This window comes from Aulonocara sp. 'chitande type north' Nkhata Bay, linkage group LG14 (genome assembly GCF_057382095.1).
Source record: "Aulonocara sp. 'chitande type north' Nkhata Bay isolate Kocher_YH1m ecotype deep benthic linkage group LG14, A_spYH_male_GT1.1, whole genome shotgun sequence".
Lineage (NCBI taxonomy): Eukaryota > Metazoa > Chordata > Actinopteri > Cichliformes > Cichlidae > Aulonocara > Aulonocara sp. 'chitande type north' Nkhata Bay.
In genome coordinates, this window is record NC_141357.1 from 4130355 (window position 1) to 4152963 (window position 22609).

Consider the following 22609-nt stretch of genomic DNA (forward strand, 5'->3'; position numbering starts at 1 on the left):
TGTGTGTTTTTACACACAGGGACAGCCACGTTTAGATTTTTTGTCCTTAATGAATAAAATCATCCTTTAAGTATTCTCTCTGGTTTATTATCTAAAACATATTAGTGCAAGTATGACAAATACTTCACTGCACTATGAGTACAGAAGGAACCTATCCAGCTCAAGACAGCACCAATGACTCCACAAGCTCAATAGCCTCTATGGTATGCCTGTGTATAACAAGTCATAAAGCACAGTTAATGAACTCATGGACACAACAGGATCAGGAAAATAGTGTGCTGAACAGAGGGCATCACCAAGTAATCACATTATGCCTACAGCACAGTGATAATAAAACACTTGGGAGACATAATCTAATTTGTCCTGGCTTAAGTCCAGTTTCTGTAAAACAATCTCACGAACATAATCATAAGTGGTGAACCCAGATCTGGAAAAAGCATAAGGCCTTGTCAGCATAATGGATGACATTGTTTTCAAATCTGTATCGCAAACTATTATCTAAGATCTGTCAAACAGTCCCCTCAGTAAAATCTGTGGAAAACTACAGCAGTGGTTTTGGAGTGCTGTAGTCTGCTGATGTTGTTATTCTGCTGTCCTGTTCATTAGTCTCATGCTTTTTTTAGACTAAGCAAAAAAATAAAAAATAAATAAAACTTATATAGAGATAGAGCATCCCATCTGCTGCTGTGTTTATTGATCAATTTATATTCTTGGATTTAGTGTTATTCCTGGTTTTGGTTCTCCTTATTGTGTGTATATCCTTAGCTTCTAGTCTTTAGGTTTCTGCTACTGTGCCTTCCTGTGTTACACTTTTAATGTCAAGTCACCACTGTTTCAATGTTTGTGCACCTCCTGTGTTTCCCCCACTCAGTCATGTCTCCATGTCTCAGTGCCATGTCTTTGTGAATGTCTCTTGTTTCCTGTTTTACTTTGATAGTCTTGCATCTTATTTTCAGTTTTGCTTCCTCTTGGTCACTTGTATGTGATCCCCGCTGTGCTCTCCTCCTGGGTCATTCCCTGGTTATGTCACGGCTGCACAGCAGTCGTGTGGTGAATTGAGTAAAGGATCCAAGATGCAGGCACTGACTGGGGTGCGAGTGAATATTTATTGCAGAGGTGATAAGGGGACAAAAACAGGAGGAGCAGAGCGGGGAGTAAACCAACCTAAACTGGGGAAAACTAAAGAACTCAACTTAAACCAAACACGCACAGGGGGAGGAACAAAATACACAATGAAAGATGGCGGAGAGACGCAGACTAAACACCAGGTTACACAGAATGATGCAGACGGACACAGAGTTAAACAGACGACTTGACAGAGAGCACAGGAAAACACAGGGCTTAAATACACGGGGAGTAATCAGGGAATGGGCCACAGGAGGGAGACACAGCTGGGAGCAATAAGGCTAACGAGACAGGGGAGAGGTAAAACTGAACACACTGACATGAGACATGAACTTTCAGAATAAAACAGGAAACTAACAGACACAGAGAATCAGACAGGACACTGAACATGACAGGCAGACTCATGAGCAGACACAATAACACCATGGACAGACAGAGGGAACACAGAGAAGTGGGAGCAGGCAGGCAAAGAACAGAAACCTAACAAATGGCAAAATCACAACAGAATACACACTCGGAATGAACAAAAGCATAAGAAAACACAAAACACTGAGTCCTCAGACTCAGGACCATGACAGGTTATCCCTCTGTGTAGTTAGGTCCTTTGTCTTCCTCTGTTTCTTGCCCGATCGTCCTGCTAACCTCCCTTGCGTCTCCATGAGGTATTTCCAGGTTTAGGTTTTCCCAGTTTAGGTTTTTGTTAGTTCCAGTCCTGTTTCTGTTTGTTTTCGGCCGCCAAAAAATGGCTCACGTTCTGTTCAAGTTCCATTCTTTCTCCAGTGCTTGCGTTTGGGTTGTACCACTCTTTCCACTCCACACGTCTGCCAGCTAAGACGTGACAGAACGATCCAGCCACACCATGAACCCAGCAGAGCTGGAGGCTCAGGAGACGCGGTCCAGCCTCCTGTTTCATTGGCTGGAGGATCTGAAGAGCTTGTCCAGCCATCTTCCTCATTCGCTGGAGGGTCAGGAGGCTCATTTAATTTAGCGCAACATGTTAATACATGATGGTAGATCTGCTTTCCCCATCTCTGAACCCAAATGCATTGTTACTGACACAGATTTACAGTTGGTGTTGCCTTGAATTCAAGTAACTAACTTAAGTAAGTTTGTTAATTGGTTTAATAGTGTATTTTCATCAGTTCTCAGTAGCGTAGCCCTATTACAAGTCAGATTAGCTCCAGTGATCCAATCCAAGGTTCTTCCTTGTTCTTCCTCCATAATACTGCTCAGTTTTTATTTCAGTCTTCTTGTCACGATCCTGGGTACTTTGACCCAGCGTTTTGAGTTTTAGTTTATTTTGATGTTTATGGTTTATGTTTAAGTTCATTAAGTTATTCAAGTTCATTTGTTATTAGATCCCCCTTGTGTTTTCAAACCCTGTGTTAAGTCTTCCTTGTCCTTCATGTGTTTCATGTCTGCGTTTCATTATGTTTCCTGATTTATTTTGAAGAGGTCCTGTGTTCCTATGTTCAGTGTTTTTAGTTTTACTCTCCCCTTGTGACGTTGTTATGTTCACGTGTGTCAGCTGTTTCCCCATGTGTTCCCACTTCCCTCATTAGCAGAGATGGGCAGACGCGTTACTGTAATCCGATTACTTTTTTCAAGTAACAAATAAAGTAAGGGATTACTATTGCAAAAACGGTAATTAGATTACCGTTACTTTCCCGTAGGAACACTGCGTCTCATGACAGTGACGTAAGCAAGTGCTACGTTCGTGACAACAGCTGTGTGCAGATCAACAATGGATCATATATCAAGTGCAGGAGAAAGTATGAGCGTGCAGCGTTTAAAGCGTGGAAGTACTGACCTTACTTTAAGTTTGATTCCATAAAAAGTGACAAAAACATTAGCGTCCATTGTGCGTGGGAAGAAAACTTCTTTTTACAGCGAAAAAACCCCCCTAAAGTTCCAAGCTAGCACCGAGTGCGCTACGACGTAATGGAAAATTCACAGAGAAACGCACGGATTCTTCAACTGACCGCGGCACACCTGCACCAGGGTAAACCTCCGCCTACCCTACTCCTGCTTTACAGGTGAAAATAGAGCAAAAGGACCGCTAGTCTTTGATTTTATTTATTTTCTGCTGTGTTTTACTTGCATCTATTTGAAACAGTGAGTGTAAACAAAAAAAATTATTTTATGTGCTGGAATGTGCAGAAAATAGGTTTAAATATTAAACAAATTTCTTCCAGTCAGAGAATGTTGCATATAATTAAGTTTTTGCTTGATGCATAAAGTTAAAAGATTAAAACTAATAAAACAAATTTAAAAAAGAGACTTTTCCATTTGATTCCATTTTGTATGATGGATTATTCAGAAAAAGTAGAATTGGGCTGAAAGATCTATCGCTTTATCACCTATTCAGGTTGTAAATCGTGTTTTTAAAAAGTAACTAAGTAACTAAGTAATTAATTACTTTTGAAAATAAGTAATCAGTAAAGTAACAGGATTACTTTTTGGGGAAGTAATCAGTAATTAGTTACTGATTACTTCTTTCAAGTAACTTGACCAACACTGCTCATTAGCCTCCTGTGTGTATTTAGTGCGTGTGTTTTCAGTCATTCCTTGTCAGGTCGTCTGCTGTGTTCACGTCATGCATCCAGGTTTTTTCCATGTTTCCATGCCAGGTTCCATGTGTAAGGTTTTTCCATGCTTTAATCTTAGCTCACCCAGTTCAGTTTATTGTTTAGTTTCACCTTTGCCTTTTGTTTTGTACTTCTTTGCCAGCCCTTAATAAACGGCTCATTTTTGTTATTCCACGTCACGTTTCACAATCTGTTTTGGGTTATTTGAGTCCTTTTTCGCAACACATACAGTCTGGCAGGGGCAGACTGTGACACTTCTGATGACTGTGAAGAACTTTTTTGTTCATTCGGCTGGAAATATTAATGGTATCAGGTCACAGTCTGAGGATGTGTTTGGACATTTCCTCACAAAATAAAAGACACTTTCCAAATTAAAAAGAAAAAAAAACACGTGTGAATTCCATGGTGGTTCTGAGTGTGAGTATTGTTTTGTATCGTAATATATTGTTAAAGCAAATTTTTTAAAAGTTATGGAATTGTTTCACGTTCTTCTTCAAGTTAAATGAAAATTATGTAATTTATAAGAAAAGACATAAGACAAGCATATTTCTTATCAAATTATTCAATTCATCGATGGAATAATCAATAAATTACTTGATTTCTAAAATAATGGAGCTGCAGCCCTAGACCATACATGCACTGAGGTGGTACTCAGTTGTAATGGAAAACAACAGAGTAGAGTCAAGTTGAGTCAAACAGGTACTAGTGGGAAAGCAGCATAAAAAAAACAGGTAAACACAATGCTCTAGCCAATTAATGTACACGGCTGTCTTTGAATGAGTCTACATTTATAATGCAGTTTTTTTCTCCTTTTTCTCTTTTAACTCCACGAATCCTCCACGGAAATATTCTAAATGTAAACAAGTAACTTCCACGTATACATACTGAATAAGTAACTCCTTGTTAAAAAACAAAAGACAATCATACCTCATGCAGTGACACAGCACCGAATAGAAAGCAGTGAGTGCTGTAGTGTAAAAGAAAAGCCTGTCTGACATCCATTTACTTTATAAAAGCAACAAATGACAGCTGAATAATTCAACTGACACTCGCTCATTAGATATAAGTTGACAACATTGGGGGAAAGCATGGAAGATGAGAGCAAAACAGCGACAGATGGAACTCTAGGAAATAGTGCTGATTAATTGATCAAAGTCTATATGAGTGTGTGTGGTGTGTGAGGGAGAGAGACTGAGTGAAAACAAAAACAGTAACACAAAGAAGAAGGCTGGGACAAATAAGAGAAGCATGCAGTGCAATGCAAAATCATTTTGAATTTTGTAGAAAGTGTTTCTGTACTATATTATCTCCTGTTGTCGGTGGAGACACTTGTTGTTGTTTTCTTTTTGTTGTGAAACATAAAGCGAGTAAGAGAAAGAAAGACAGTTTACATGTAAAGGTTCCCTCCATTTCAGACAAAGAAAAATCAAATATACATTCAGGTACTTCACTGGCATCTGCTTGTGATGTAGATACTGAACATTCCACATATATTCCTGTATCAAGGTTGATGTGTCTGAATGTGTGAGTGTGTTTGTGTTTACTAATAAACAGCAGTAATTAAGAGGGAGGTGAGTAAATGATGGTCTAGAGAACATCTGTTCCAGCAGGAGAAGTGGGTCACAGCAGGGAGCGACAACACAGACACTGAGGTGTTTCACAACCTGTCGGTAAATACACACGATGGAAATCCTGTTTCTTCCTACTCGCTGACTGTCTAAAGCAGGAATATCAGACTCATTTTACATCACGGGTCACATACACCTCACATACACTTTGATCTTAAGTGGGCTGAACCAGCAAAAACCCCGTTTCTCTCACTGTAAAGATGTTTACACTCATGTTTATACTTTTAATCACATTTTATGTAAAAACGAGCACAATTTCAACACCACAACTCAGTTTTTCTACAAATCAAATCAAATCAAATCAAATCACTTTTATTGTCACATCACATGTGCAGGCACACTGGCACAGCACATGCGAGTGAAATTCTTGTGTGCGAGCCCCACAAGCAACAGAGATGTGCAAACACAACAACACAAATGAGCAAAATACAAGAATGGCCAACCTGAAACTAATAAATATATGTACAATATATAATAGTGTATGCATTTCTGGATGTGTATACTAAATATTTTCCTACGTGTGTGTGTGTGTGTGTGTGTGTGTGTGTGTGTGTGTGTGTGTGTGTGTGTGTGTATACACATTTTTACAAATTAAATAGTAAAAAAAAAAAAAAAAATAAAAAAAAAAAAAATAATAATAATAATAATAAAATATATAAAATATACAGAGTTGAATATGTGCAAAACAAGTGGCATTTATATACAGTGTGGAGTGCATAATGTTGAAGTTCCAGTAGTGAAGCTGAGGCGTCTATGACGTGTTCAGCAGTCTGATGGCCTGATGGAAAAAGCTGTCTCTCAGTCTGCTGGTACGGGACCGGATGCTGCAGAACCTCCTTCCTGATGGAAGCAGTCTGAACAGTTTATGGCTGGGGTGACTGGAGTCCTTGATGATCCTCCCCGCTTTCCTCAGGCAGCGCTTCCTGTAGATGTCTTGGAGGGAGGGAAGCTCACCTCCAATTATCCGTTCAGAGCACCGCACTACTCGCTGGAGAGCTTTACAGTTGTAGGCGGTGCTGTTGCCATACCAGGTGGCGATGCATCCAGTGAGGATGCTCTCAATGGCACAGCGATAGAAGGTCCTGAGGATGCGGGGGCTCATGCCGAATCTTTTCAGTCTCCTGAGAAAGAAGAGGCGCTGCTGCGCCTTCTTCACTGTTTTGTTTGTGTGTACTGACCACGTAAGATCCTCAGCCAGATGTACTCCAAGGAACCGGAAGCTGCTCACTCTCTCCACAGCAGCGCCGTTGATGGTGATGGGGGTGTGTACTTCTCTGCACCTCCGGAAGTCCACTATCAACTCCTTTGTCTTTGCAACGTTGAGGGTGAGATGGTTGTCTTGACACCAGTGGGTCAGGGCGCTGACCTCCTCCCTGTAAGCCGTCTCATCACCGTTGGTGATAAGACCCACCACTGTAGTGTCGTCCGCAAACTTCACAATGATGTTGGAGCTGTTAGTGGCTGTGCAGTCGTAGGTGTAGAGTGAGTACAGGAGAGGGCTCAGTACACACCCCTGTGGAGCACCAGTGTTCAGTGTGATGGGGGATGAGGTGATGCTGCCTAGTCTGACCACCTGGCGTCTGTCAGACAGGAAGCTAAGGATCCAGCTGCAGAGGGAGCTGCTCAGTCCTAGATCCTGCAGTTTCCTGTCCAGCTTCGAGGGAACGATGGTATTGAATGCTGAGCTGTAATCTGCAAACAGCATTCTCACATACGTGTCTCTCTTCTCCAGGTGTGACAGGGCAGTGTGTAGTGTCAGGGCTATGGCGTCATCAGTGGACCTGTTGTGGCGGTATGCAAACTGTAGAGGGTCCAGTGAGTCGGGTAGTGCAGAGCAGATGAAGTCCCTGACCAGCTTCTCGAAGCATTTGCTTATGATGGGGGTCAGGGCTACAGGTCGCCAGTCGTTCAATGAGGAGATGGTGGAGGATTTGGGTACAGGGACGATGGTGGCCACTTTGAAGCAGGCTGGGACTACAGACAGAGAGAGGGAAAGGTTGAAGATGTGTGTGAACACTCCAGCCAGCTGAGCCGCGCATGACCTGAGGACGCGGCCGGGAATCCCGTCCGGACCAGTAGCTTTGCGTGCGTTCACCTTCCTGAAGCACTTCCGCACATCCTCCTCAGACACAGTGTGCGCACTGACGTCATCCGCGGTGCGCACACTGTCCGGTCTCATGGTGTTCGCTGTGTCGAATCTAGCGTAGAATACGTTTAGATCCTCACACAGAGAGGCCGTGGTCTGCGGTGTGCTGGTTTTCCCTCTAAAGTCTGTGATCGTGTTTAGTCCCTGCCACATACTCCGAGGGTTGTCAAACTGTTGCTCCACCCTGTCCCTGTACTCACGTTTGGCTGCTTTGATCGTCTTCCGGAGTTGGTAATGTGCGTGTTCTTGGGGGAGCTCGCGACGAGGCTGCCATACTCGGCGCCATCTTGTTGCCATGATAAATGCTGATGTAATAAATATAAGAAATCTGTCACCACAAATAAATAAATGTGTAAAATTACAAATAAAGTGCTGATGCTCGCTGCACCATGTCGCTTTTGTCCTTGTGAACCCAGTGGAAATATTAGATAGTGAAAAAACTGGAACTTTTCTATGACTTAATTGTTACTGTTTATTGTTTATTTAACTACTTTGGTGCATTATAAATAGCACTGGTGGATATCTTTATAGTAAATGCTGTAAAACCTATGAAAATAAAGTGCCCTCCTCCACATTTTACAAAGCCACCTTTGCTGGGCCAATTCCAGCCCTCAGGGCTTGTGTTTGACACCCCTGGTCCAAACTGTTACATGGACAACAACGGCGGACAGATGATATACCCAAGTAGCAACGTATGACGCTGAAAGAAGACGTAAAAATGTGCATCCCGAGTACAGCACTTTGTCAAATGTCGACTTGAAGTTAGAGCTAAAAGTGAAGAAATCTCTAAAAACCCCATGACTTACATAAAATTACTGACAGCCGGGATGGCCTCCAACCCTCACACAGGACCACATTTTCTTAAAATGTTTGTTTCGGTTCCATCAATTAAGGCCAATACCTTCCCAAAAGTCTTCGGGTTTGTCACGTTTTTTTCGCAAAAGTAATAGAGACCTTTGTGTTCTTTTTGGTCAATGGTTTTTGTCTTTGAACGCTCCTTATGGATGACATTTTCGCCTCTTTTTTAAGATAAGATAAGATAAGATAAGATAACCTTTATTAGTCCCACACGTGGGAAATTTGTTTTGTCACAGCAGGAAGTGGACAGTGCAAGAGTTATGAGGCAAAAATTAGAATACAATAAGAATAAATACAGTACACAGCTGTACAGAATAGAATAAAATAATATACTAAATACAGTAGAATAAAATAAAATAAATATACAATAAGATAAAAATAGAATACAAATACAAATACTATATACAACTGAGTAAAAATACAACGATGACAGAAAAGATTATTGCACTTAGTATTATTGCACATGTATGGATGTGTGTGCTTGATCAGTTAAAGTCTTTATTATGGAGTCTGACAGCAGTGGGGAGGAAAGACCTGCGAAATCTCTCCGTCCCACACCGTGGGTGCCGCAGTCTCCCACTGAAGGAGCTGCTCAGTGCTGTCACAGTCTGCTGCATGGGGTGGGAGATGTTGTCCATCAGGGATGACAGCTTAGCCGCCGTTCTCCTGTCACTCACCACCTCCACTGGGTCCAGAGGGCATCCTAGAACAGAGCTGGCCCTTCGGATCACCCTGTTCAGTCTCTTCCTGTCCCCAGCAGAGATGCTGCCGCCCCAGCAGACCACGCCATAAAAGATAGCAGAAGCCACAACAGAGTCATAGAAGGTCTTCAGGAGTGGGCCCTCCACTCCAAACGACCTGAGTCTCCGCAGCAGGTACAGCCTGCTCTGCCCTTTCCTGTAGAGGGCGTCTGAGTTATGAGTCCAGTCCAGTCTATTGTTCAGATGAACACCAAGGTACCTGTAGCTGTCCACTGCCTCAATGTCCATACCTTGGATGTTCAGTGGTTGCAGTGGAGAATGCTTGTGCCTGCGGAAGTCTACCACCAGTTCCTTGGTTTTACTGGCGTTGATCTGGAGGTAGTTCAGCTGGCACCAGTCCACAAAGTCTTGGGTCAGACCTCTGTACTCCTTGTCGTCCCCATCAGTGATGAGGCCGACTATTGCAGAGTCATCAGAGAACTTCTGCAGGAAGCACTGGGTGGAATTGTGGGAGAAGTCTGCAGTGTAGATGGTGAAGAGGAACGGAGCCAGAACCGTTCCCTGTGGGGCCCCCGTACTGCAGACGACCCTGTCCGACACACAGCCCTGAGTCCTCACATACTGTGGTCGGTCGGTGAGGTAGTCCAGGATCCAGGTAGTGAGGTGATGGTCCACGCCAGAGTTCACCAGCTTGTCCTTTAGAACCGAGGGAAGAATGGTGTTGAAGGCACTGGAGAAATCAAAGAACATGATTCTCACAGTGCTTCCAGCGGTCTCCAGGTGAGCGAGGGAACGATGTAGGAGGTGAATGACGGCATCATCCGCTCCAATGCCAGGCTGGTAGGCAAACTGAAGTGGGTCCAGTGATGAGCTTATTAGGCGCCGAAGCTGAGCCAGGACCAACCGCTCCAGGGTCTTCATCAGGTGGGATGTCAGAGCCACCGGCCTGTAGCTGTTGAGGTCCTTGGGGCTTGAAGTCTTTGGCACTGGTACAACACAGGAGGTTTTCCAGAGCTGTGGGACTCTTCCCAACCTCAGGCTCAGGTTGAAGAGGTGCTCCATCACCCCACACAGTTGGTCCGCGCAGGACCTGACGACCCTCGAGCTTTTTTGTCTCTTTCTTATTGTTGAATCATGAACACTGACCCTAAGTGAAGCAATTAAGACTTCAGTTCTTTAGATGTTATGTTGTTATTCTTTTGTGATCTCTTGGGTGAGAGGAGGGATATTAGGTACTTTGTGTCAGACTGGTGATTTATGACCCTCTGACAAATTATTTGCCAGAGGAAGTAATAAAAGTTAGAGGCAGCCATAATTTTAATGACTATAATTAAATTATGTCAATAATCACATTTTGTCATTTTGAGGCAAAAAGTTTACTTTTTGACAAAAATGCCACCTTTTTAAACAGCTATTTTTGGGGACCTGTGTGTGTGTGGAAATGTGTTAAACCATAATAAAAAGGTTATTTTTAATGCAAATGGTGCTTTTTGTCACGGCTGCTGGGGCGAGCCGTGTGGTGTGGGAGGAAAAAGGACCCAAAATGCAGGCAGTGACTGATGATACGAGTGACGTTTATTTACAAGTGGCGGAGTGGCAATATGCCATATATCCCACAATTCATAGCGCGGCGGTGGGTGTGGCTAATTTTGCCGCAAAATACGGCAGAAGGGAGCGGCCGAAGAGTGAACTGTCAAAAGTAAGTACTGAATGTTATGTCACTTATTTATGTGCGAATGTTTAATAACGAAGAACATTAAAACTGTTGCTGTTGGCCACATGTCGGCAAAGTTGTGTGACATTAGTGATGTTTGTACTTTCAGCGTTAACTTGGTTTTAAAGCCTCTACATATATATATAGTCGACCTTAATCTTACAGAGAATGTGATGATTTTATGAATAATTAAAGTCAGTCATATATCCACAAACACAACAAGCTGAAAGTCAGTGATGCTGCTCGGTTTGCAGTCCTGAATATCACAGCACAAGCAGGATTCACTGCACTGTTAATGTTAGCTATGTTATATTGCTGCCTCTGTTCGGTGGTGTCGAGCCAAACGGACTTTAACGTGTGTTTGAACGAGCTGACGGTTCACTCGTTAAGCTGAAAGAAAGATGCTTCAATCACAGCAGTCACACATGTGTCCACTGTACCATCTGGGAACTCTTCTTGTTCAGCACTCGTAATAACACAAACACTAAATCCTCCTTCTCTGGTGCTGTTGTGTAGCAGTGTGTACACCTGAGACTGTCACCTGTCTGTCTGTCCTGCACTCTCTCTCTGTTTCTTTCTCTCTGATTGTGGAATAAAAGTATGAACATGTGTTTATAAGTTACACTTGTGTTTGAATCCTGCAGCTTATCACACATTTGATTTCCATGTGTGATGACTGCAAGTGTCCAGAGTGAGGACAGACTGAGGGACCCACTGCTGCACATCATCTGTGAGGCTTTGCACTCCTGATGATCCACCAGGACAAACTCAGCAGTGTGTGAGGAAGAGGAGGAGGAAGAGCCAGCAGCAGCTGACAGATGGAGAGAATAGACAGACTGTTCCCTGTTTGTGAAGGACTGCTAGGAAAGTTTAACATAACTGTCTGTCCTGAATCAGTCTTATTAGGTAATGTTCAAATAATGTTATCATTCCAGTGTTTTCAGTGTGGGAGAAAGTACTCAGGGCCTTCAAGTTACACACTATGAAAGGCAGCAACAAGTTTAATGTTCAGAAACCTAAGGTATGTATCAGCAGCAGAATGGAGCTAAAAATAAATGTTTGTTTCAGTTCTATGAAGCTTTGAGTATTTTGGATCAGTAGCTGCTGTGTTTGTTGCATCATATTGCTGTGATTGTTTATTTGCTTTATATATTCTGAGGTAAGTTGATCTATAGTGTTACATCATATTCTATAAGGATGTTATGTGTTTGTGTACTTTCTGCCCAGTTTGACCCATTTAGCAGAAGTCAGCCTGTTTAAGGCTCTGATATCTATTATATATGACTTAAAGCAGTTATGACATGGTCTGATTTTCTCACCCAATAAAGGAATATTTTATATATCAGTCTACTCTTCATTCTATCAGACACAGTTTTCACATCTCGTACATTTTCCTTTTTACACATGTATGTAAGCATTGAGCCAAATGTAATAATGCCAACATATTAAACGAACAATATTTCTCTTATGTATAATACATCTGTATATACACTTTTGAGTGAAGATTTAAGGTGATAGGAAATATAAATAACTGCAACTTGAATCTTTGACCCAGAGTTCAAGCTCACTGCTGTAATATATATATATATGTGTGTGTGTGTGTGTGTGTGTGTGTGTGTATACACACACACACACACACACACACACACACACACACACACACACACACACACATATATATATTTCCAGTCCTGTGGTCTCAGCCTCAGATACTCAACTAATCAAAGTGATGTCATGACAAAAATGAATGACCAACAAAACATTTTTTCTCCGTCATTTCTGTCACACAAAGCTGTATGTAACGTTTCTCGCGGTTAGTATCATGGTTGCTAGGCAACCTGAACAGCGCGACGAAGGCTAGACCGTCCCATTTCACAAGCCTCTCACTTCCGCACTTCTCGTACTTATAGTACGCATCGTACGTAGTACGCGTAGTGCGCATACTTCAAGCGTCCAGACCCTGAATTGGGACACAGCCACAAACAAGGAGACCAGGAAATGACATACAGGTGGGAGCACAGCTGATTCTAATACACAAGACGACCTGAGGATACAAGCTGAACAACAAACACAGACCTTCAAAATAAAACAGGAAATCCACAACACAAACAGGGCACGAGGGGAGGACACAGAATACCAACATCAGAATAAACTAGAACAGAAGACAATAATCATATAAAACACAAAACGCTGGGTCAACGACCCAGCACCATGACACTTTTGTTACAACAGAGAGCAGTGAGGATGGGAGGAGTCGGAGGTTGCATGTCCCACTGGAAGGCTTGAATTCATACTTAGACACAGCTCCACCACAACATGAGACAGCTACAGCGAGCATCCCCGGGAAAAGTGAAATTGCATCTTCACACATCAGCCAGTGTGGGCAGAAATGACATTCTCTTTTATTCACAGTTTGAACCCTGAGCTAGTGCTACTCGCCAATCCACCAATAAAGCAATTTAAAATAGAGGTAGTGCTGGCTTTTGCCAGTTAGAAAAAGCACTGATCAATAAAGCAAGCCAGAAAGGCTCTCGCTTTGACCAATCAGAGAGCAGAGTAGGTCAGGGTTTTCCGGACCCCCTCCTCTCCTGAAGCCAGCAACCCGCGAGTCACCAGAAGTTGTCGCCTGCCTGACTTTGAGCTAATGCCATGACCCTTGGCCGAGAGAAAACTTCAACATTTCATGTTTCAAATGAAAGCACAGCAACATGGAAAGATATTTTTCTTTAATGATGTTGCTGTAGAAATCTCAAATGCTAATTATTCTAAGATCTTATGGTCAAACTCCATGATTTTCCATATGTGTGTAGAGTAACATGGCCTTTCTCTGATGATGCAAATGCTGTGACCGAGATCATTCAGGTTTAACAACACAAATTATTTTGATAGCAGAAAACATTCTCAGACGTTTTTACAATTACAAAAGTATCTCGGATATCCCTTATAATACTGGCTCTCCTGGTATTATGGTCTAATGATTGTGTGCAGTTGTGCAGATGGCTCATGTGCCCATGTCTTTCTGTGCCCTGATCATGGCTCAGTACATGATCAGGGCACAGAAAGGAATTGTGAAGGAATACCAGGCAAGCAAAACACCAGCTACTGGTAGGTAGAGTAGTAGCTGCAAGACTAGGCTGACCAGCATGGACACTGTCTGGTTTGATTACAAGAAGGCCTATGACTCAATGCCCCACACTGGGATCCTAGAATGCCTAGAATTGTACTAGATAATTTTTTTTTATCAGGAACTCAATGGGGACCAACTTCAAGCCCAAAGAACAAGTTACCATCAAGTGCGGTATCTGCCAAGGAGGTACGCTGTCCCACTGTATACCCCTGAAACCCCTCAGTGAGGTAATTGACAAGACTGGCTATGGATACCAACTACGGAATGGAGCAATGGTCAGTCACCTCCACTACATGGATGACATCGAGCTGTATGGAGGACATCGAAATGTCTTTTGGAGTGGAGAAGTGTAGTCAGATGATAACGAAGAGAGGGAAGGTAGTCAGAAATGAGGGGATCGAATTACCAGAAGGCACCATTGCAGACATTGAGGAAGCTACAAGTACAGGATCAGGGATAATAAGCTGGCCAAAGGAAGAGATAAAAACCACTGACATCAAGACAAGGAAACTCCTGACCATGCATGGAGGGTTTTACCCCAAGTGGAGCACCCTTATACTGTGCGCTAAGCGGAAGGAAGGAGGCCAGGAGCTAGTAAGTGTCAGTACCACAGTCCAGGATGAGATAACGAACATTCACGAGTATCACCAGCAGATAGAGCAAGTGGCTGACATCCAAAAATCCTACCAATGGCTGGACAAAGCCGGATTGAAAGACAGCACAGAGGGACTAATTAAGGCAGCACAGGAACAAGCTCTAAGTACAAGATCTATAGAGGCTGGTATCTATCACACCAGGTAAGAGCCCAGGTGCAGGCTGTGTAAAGATGCCCCTCAGACAATCAAGCACATAACAGCAACGTGCAAGATGCTAGCAGACAAGGCGTATATAGAAAGCCATAACCAAGTACCCGGTATAGTATACAGAAACATCTGTGCTGAATATAGCCTGGAAGTCACGAGGTCGAAATGGAACACACCCCTTACGGCGGTCGAGAATGAACAAGCTAAGATCTTGTGGGACTCCCAGATACAGACTGACAAAATGAGGATGGCTAACCAACCAGACATAGTGGTGATCAAGTAGAGCAGTGGTTCCCAAACTTTTTTTGCTAAGGCCCCCTTTGTTTTACAAGAAAAACGTTCGCCTCCCCCCAATGCACAAACGCACAACGCACAAACACATCCTCCAACCACACATACCCATATTTTGCTCCATTTATTTCACACCTCAAACATTTAGTGAACAATTAAGCAAATACAAGTAAACTGCAATAAATTACAGGTAGTAATAAAATAAACTACTAACTCTTTACTTCACTACATCCACACCTATACAGGTATTTTGGAAAACGCAGCTGTTTCTATGCATTTGGACCTTTCGTCCACACGTAAATGGCGTTTTGAATCACCGAAAACTGAGGATTTTTTTAAAACTCCTTTTTTGTGTTTACGTGTGGACGAGGAATACAGAGTTCGACATGCAACGTCAAAGGTATGTGCCTTTTTTCACGTCACGCTGTGCGCCACGTTATTGTTTACATGAGATGAATTGCAGAATGGCAGATAGAGAAAATACTGTTAATCTGACTATCTGCAGTTTTACACGCTTACATAAAAACACACAGTTACTGTCCCTCCATTTAGAAAGGCAGAGGCATCACGGTGTAATTATTTTACGTGTAGTTGTTTTTTTCAATTACGAAAAAAGGGGAGTTATGAAGGGGAGACCTACCTTGGCACTTGTACAGGTGAAGCCAAAGGGAAGATATGCTTAACCATATTTTCTAGTCTTTGGTTTAGAATAAAGTTGGTTTGGAAACATATCCAGCGATGCTTCATCTCCTGCTTTGCGCTTGTGTGTTTTTTCCCCTTTTCATACCGCGCCCTCCCTGCAATGGCTCTGCGCTCCCCCCTAGGGGGCGGGCCCCACACTTTGGGAAGCTCTGAAGTAGAGGAAGACGGCCATAGTGATAGAGGTAGTGATACCAAATGACAGCAACATGAGGAAGAAGGAACACGAGAAGCTGGAGAAGTACCACAGGCTCAGAGAAGAGCTCAAGAAGATGTGAAAGTTCCCAATAATTGAAGCGCTCGATGCATTGACCCCCAAGCTAGGCAAGTGGTTCCAGCAGATCCCAGCAGATCACACATGAAGACAGACACACACACACACACATCCTACACACCATGATAGCCTTCTCCCAGTCTCCGTGAAGTGGAATATTACCAATTGCAATTTTTCTGATTCAATTCAATTTTATTTATATAGCGCCAAATCACAACAAAAGTCGCCTCAAGGCGCTTTATATTGTACAGTAGATACAGAGAAAAACCCAACAATCACATGACCCCCTATGAGCACGCACTTTGGCGACAGTGGGAAGGAAAAACTCCCTTTTAACAGGAAGAAACCTCCGGCAGAACCAGGTTCAGGGAGGGGCGGGGCCATCTGCTGCGACCAGTTGGGGTGAGAGAAGGAAAACAGGATAAAGACATGCTGTGGAAGAGAGACAGAGATTAATAACAGATATGATTCAATGCAGAGAGGTCTATTAATACATAGTGAGTGATACAACACAGTATTTTATTCTACAGGCAATTGTCTATGGTGTGAAGATACGAGATGTGCAGCTCCTGAAACTACGGATACTGGATGCCTGTGCTGGCATTTCTCCTGCGGTGTTGCTATCAGTGTGTGAAGAGTGTGAGAAGAGGGTTGCATTGACAATCCAACACAATGGGCAGCACATTGAACACATTTTATAAGTGGTCAGAAACTTGTAAATAACTCATGAAAGAATGAAGTTACGTTGAAACCAAGCACACCATTGTTTTTCTTGTGACATTACCAATAAGTTTGATGTGTCACATGGCCCTCTTCCTATTGAAAAAAACAAAAGTTGTATCCAAGATGGCCGACTTCTAAATGGCCACCATGGTCACCGCCCATCTTGAGGAGTTTGCCCCCTCACATATACTAATGTGCCACAAACAGGACTTTAATATCACCAACCATTCCCATGTTATTACGGTGTATCCATATAAATGGCTCACCCTGTATTTTGTAAAGTACTTCATTCTATTGTATACAGTATTTTATTCTATTTTGTATAGAATGTTGTTCTATTTTATCTTATTCTATTCTATTTTTTTCTTTTTTTTTGCTCCTCTTAACTTTGTACTGTCAACTTTTCTGCCATGACAAAAGCATTTTCCACGTGAGATGAATAAAGGTTTTTCTTTCAGTGCCCAAAGTGCTCTGTACCAAGTACCAAAAAACCACAAAGGAAGGCAAAGAGATGCTGAAGGTCAGAAAAAAACAAACTGTTGAGTGTTTCCCTGTTTCGGCAAATTGTAATCTACTGTACTTTAATATTGCACACACAGTAGCAACAAATTAGACAGACAGATGCTACTATAAACTGAATTTGAAATTCCAATTACATTTTGGGATTACTTCATATGGCAAGAAATTCAATAATAACAAAATATCCTCTCACAGGCTTTCATACTGACAGGGACAAAATACTTTTGTCTTCTGCGTTTTGGGTTTAGAACAGACAGTTTCTATTCTCTGTACAATCTGGTGGAGTTGCAAGAGAGACAGCATGAGGTGAGTGTGGCCTTCTCTTTGTAGATGAAAGAAAAAAAAGCACAAAAAAATATCTGGCCTGCTTTACACCACTGTCCTTGAGACGTCCTGTAGTTTCCTGCCACACAAGCTGCTATCAAAAGAACCCAGGCTACAAACAAAAAGAAGAGAGTAATTAGAGATTAGCCTGGGTGTTTGAAAGGAAATTGAACATTGTGCGACCAGATGAGATGGGTTCTTTTACTCTGTTTTAGTTCCTTTTCTCCCTCAGGACAGCCAGGTAATCATGATTTCATGGACGGTATGAATGCAGATGGGCAGAAGGTTATCTGCTCCTATGAAGGTCAATTCTAGAGTGTTTATAAAATTGACCTAAACTGCTTAGCTGCAGTTATTCACAGCAATTCAGTTTGTTGTTTTAAATACAACACTTTTAGTCAGTTTTGTTAGTAAAGTTTACTACATTCATTTACTTTACTACGTTAATAATGATTACTCTGCATGGCATTACCTTGGCCTCCAGTAAGACTGTGATGAATCTTGGAGTCATTTTTGACCAGGACATGTCCTCAATGCACATATTAAACAAATATGTAGGACTGCACAACATCTAAAATTAGAAACATCTTATCTCAGAGTGACGCTGAAAAACTATTTCATGCATTTATTATTTCCAGGCTGGACTACTGTAATTCATTATTATCAGGATGTCCTAAAAACTCCCTGAAAAGCCTTCAACTAATCCCTAATGCTGCAGCAAGAGTCCTGACAGGGACTAGAAAGAGAGAGCAGAATTCTCCTATATTGGCTTCAGTTCATTGGCTCCCTTTTAATCAAGAATGAATTCAAAATCCTGCTCCTCACATACAAGGACTTAAATAATCAGCTTATCATCTTATCTTAATGACCTTTTAGTACCATATCACCCTATTAGAGCACTTTGCTCTCACACTGCAGGCCTACTTGTTGTTCCTAGAGTATTTAAAAGTAGAATGGGAGGCAGAGCCTTCAGTTTTCAGGCCCCTCTTCTGTGGAACCAGCTTCCAGTTTGGATTCCGGAGACAGACACTATCTCTACTTTTAAGATTAGCCTTAAAACTTTCCTTTTTGCTAAAGCATATAGTTATGCTGCAATAGGTGTAGGCTGCTGGGGGATTCCCATGATGCATTGTATTTCTTCTTCAGTCAACTTTCTCACTCACTATGTGTTAACAGACCTCTCTGCACTGAATCATATCTGTTATTAATCTGTCTCTCTTCCACAGCATGTCTTTACCCTGTCTTCCTTCTCTTACCCCAACCGGTCGCAGCAGATGGCCCCGCCCTTCCCTGAGCCTGGTTCTGCTGGAGGTTTCTTCCTGTTAAAAGGGAGTTTTTCCTCCCCACTGTCGCCAAAGTGCTTGCTCATAGGGGGTCATATGATTGTTGGGTTTTTCTCTGTAAGTATTATTGTAGGGTCTACCTTACAATATAAAGCGCCTTGAGGCGACTGTTGTTGTGATTTGGCGCTGTACAAATAAAATTGATTTGAATTGAAAATTGATTACTTTGTAGAACTTTATCGAGATGGCTATCTTTAGTAAAAGCTAAAACTGATGCTTTCTAAACAAGTTTAGTAAGTAAATTAATTTAGTAAGCTAGTAGGATGGTGCTTTATGATTTGTGTCCTGTTTCTGTCACTCTTTACTTTTGTTGTATTTGGTTTAGATACACATACTGATTGGGAATGAGGCTGTTCTCACTATTGCCACATCAGGTGTGCCATAATACTGATGTCTGTGCATGTTTCAGATTACAAAGCTGCACCTGACCCTCTGGGAAGGAGGATCGGCTCACTCATCAGCAGGGCTGGACTGGGACAAAACATCAGCCCGCCATTATAGGAAAAGCCATAAAGCCTTTGAATGAAATCAGATAAAAACTTTGGTTGTAAGATTCAGATAATTACTTATTCAAAGTGAGACATTTTAAATGAGAATACAAAAGAAAAGTATTTCTTTGTGCCCCCCTTTCCCTGTTAATGCCCCACCTGGCCCCCCTGGCATAACTTTGCTAGACCCGCCCCTGCACAGTTACCAGCTGTCAGCTACTTAGAAAAGGATCCTGGTGTTATTTCTCAGAAACAGTTAATAACGTCCCTTCAACTCATTCATGTCACCTAAAAGGTAAACCTGTTTCTCCATCACCTGTTCAGCTCTGATGATTCAGTAAGAACATCTCCTGGTTTCATCTTCATGTTTCCCTCTCACCACATAACCAAACCGACATCATGACCAGCAGCTTTTACAGCTGTGGCTCCAGCAAACATCAGCTGATACTAGAAATAAATATTAAATAAATTCTGACAACAGCTGATCAAGCTTAAACGTGCTGCTGTTGTTTAGCACGACATCCGCTGGTTTCTTTTTTATGGCGCAAAGAGGGCGATAAACAAACAAGAGAGACGGAACTTGCGTCAGAAATGCAGATCAGCTGATCATTGATCAGTTTCATGATTGAAGTAGCAACAGGAGAGGGAGGGAGAGAGATTGAGGGGAGGAGAAACAGCTGTTCAGTGTAAAGACACAGAATAACTGCAGCTTTGTGTCTTTTTTCATTCTAGCTCAAGTCCGGGACAAACTGTTCCTTTTCAGCTCAATACGAAACACGTAATATTTTTTCTGAATATGGGACAGTTGCCAACTCTAATAACTAACCTTATGAATAAAATAAAGTTCACTATCAGTAACATCGTAGCATCCACCCAGCTGTATAGAAACTCTGTCATGCTAGCTAGTACGCAGTACGAGTTGTTGTAACTGACTGTAAAAAGTCAACACAACAAAAATAAACTCCATCTAAACTTGGTTTATATCTTCTTACCTGAAGTTCAGTTCACCTGACACTCGGACCAGCGGCCGCCTCGGGTCTCTCCTCCTCCTGCCTCTCCTTTCCCTCATCCACCTGCTGGCCTCTGTGAAAGCTCCGCCATAGAAACCACCACCAAACAACTGAGTTATTTTTACACATCGGCCAATCCACCACCTTTCATTGTTTATACCATTACAACAAAACAAAAACAAACAAAAAAACACCCATCGACCCATAAAAACGAAAAATCACCATCGGCCCACCTGGCAAATGCCCGATGGCCGGTCCAGCTCTGCTCATCAGGGTCACTCATAAGCTTATCCCAACTATCACAGGACGAGACGTCTGGTCCTCCTTGGACAACTTGCCAATTTGATGCAGGACTAACCCAGAGAAACAGACAACCATTCACCCTCACAGTCACACCTATCATTTTAGAATGACCAATGAACCTAACCCCACTAATTGCATGTCTTTTTCTCTGGGAGGAAACACGAGTATCTGGAGAGAACCCAAACAAACACAGGGAGAATATGCAAACTCCACACAGAAAGGTAAAACTTGGTGCTGCCCATGACTGTCCACTTGTAAAACGGAAAATTGGTGGCATAAATTAAACTGCCTTTATTAACCAACTGGTCCTTTATATTACCACAGCACTTATCATTCCAACATGTTTTTCAGTTCTTGACATTTGACTGACAAAGTCACAGGTGAGATATATATAAAATAGTATGATATACTAATTCAACCTATAGCACGTATGATTCACCTTTTTACAAGAACTTCCTTAATAGAGGAAAGAAACCTCAGGCTGGCTGAATGTGTGAAGAAAGAGTGACAAGGTCAAAGGAACAAAACTATACATTAATTCACTGAGCTCTATTACATTACAAGACTGTCTGTTATTAGATTAAATTAGAATCATAACCAACTATTAAAAAGAATAAACATCTGCAGTACTGTCTCTCTGTGTTAGTACTGCAACAGACTGCAACTTTTCTATGGTGTACCTGACTCCAATGCGTTCACAATTCTGAATTGGATAAGTGGAAGAAGATGGATGGACTGATACAAAACTAAACGAGCAGAACTTTAAACCCTTGACTTTTGCACATGTCATCTCTTTTTATGTTACATCCTCTGGTCATTAATAAAAGAACAGGATTGTCATTTGTGTGTTACTGTTCAGACTCAAATTGGTTTGATGTTTGGAGGCTTGCAGTGAGTAGATATACAGGCATTTGTTTAAAAATATACATAGTAAAAGTAAAAAGTAGTCAGAAAAACAATACTTAACTAAAGTACAGGTATTTGAAAATTGTACTTAAGTATAGTAACAAAGTATTTGGACTTCCAATCTTTGTCATATAGTCACCAAAAGCAAAAAATTTATTTCCTTTTTAATTCTATTTGTATGGGAACAATCCCTTTGTATACAGCAAGCTTGTATAATCCCGTGGAGGAGAAGCAGGAGAGTGACGTTTCTAAAAAGCCAAGTGAAAAGTCAAGGGCAAGAAGAAGGACACTGTGTATTAAGATGTGTGTAGCTTCACTGAGCTCTGCGAGGTAAATATGTTGATATGCATGTGTGTGCAAGCAAGCACAAGTGTGTGTCTCTTCAAGCGGTGAATCAAAGGCCTTATGTGCAGAGCTGCACAGAGCTGATAGCTGACCCATCAAGCGTGGCCCACCTAAAGCAGAATAAAAAACACCCACATCAGAAAAAGCCTCAGTGGAGAGAATTTCTAAAGTGCAGCGCTGCACTGTGCACGTCTAAAAGGCCTACCTCAGCCACAAAAACATCCCTCAAATCCTCAGCCAACAATGGACACTTTCAAAAGGCAGAGAGAGGGCAAAGAGATGGGAAAGAGAGAGAGGGTTGGAAAAGACTTTGTGCTTCCCTCTCCACTCTCCAACCTTTCATGGTCAAGCTGCATGTTTCCTGACAGCAACTACTTGCACTCAGTGTGGTCTGGAGTACAGGACAATGTTTCTGCTACCCTATCAATAAGACCACGCAGTGCATACTCCAGCTGTGAGTGCACAGATTTCACCTCTGTGAGAGAAACATGAAACTGTCTGACAGTCTGACTTGAATCATAAAAATGAAATACACTTTTTTTTTTTTACATTATTGTGATGAGGAGCACATGCTATTTGCCTTCTGAATACATGGATCATAAGGTAGGTGTAGCATCAAGTCAATCTTCTATCATATTGATCTGGTCTGTTAAGTAGCAGAGGGAGTTGTTAATCAGTTTCAGATGCTTTGTTG

General features: G+C 42.0%; 1 protein-coding gene and 1 pseudogene across 3 annotated transcripts in view; one reads left to right on the forward strand and one right to left on the reverse strand.

The window, feature by feature from the left end:
* The window catches only part of sez6b (seizure related 6 homolog b), a 243156-nt gene that overhangs the window by 77264 nt on the left and 143283 nt on the right, over positions 1–22609 (reverse strand). The gene's annotated exons all lie outside the window — the stretch shown is intronic.
* On the forward strand, positions 14407–16042 carry LOC147313898 (uncharacterized; annotated as a pseudogene).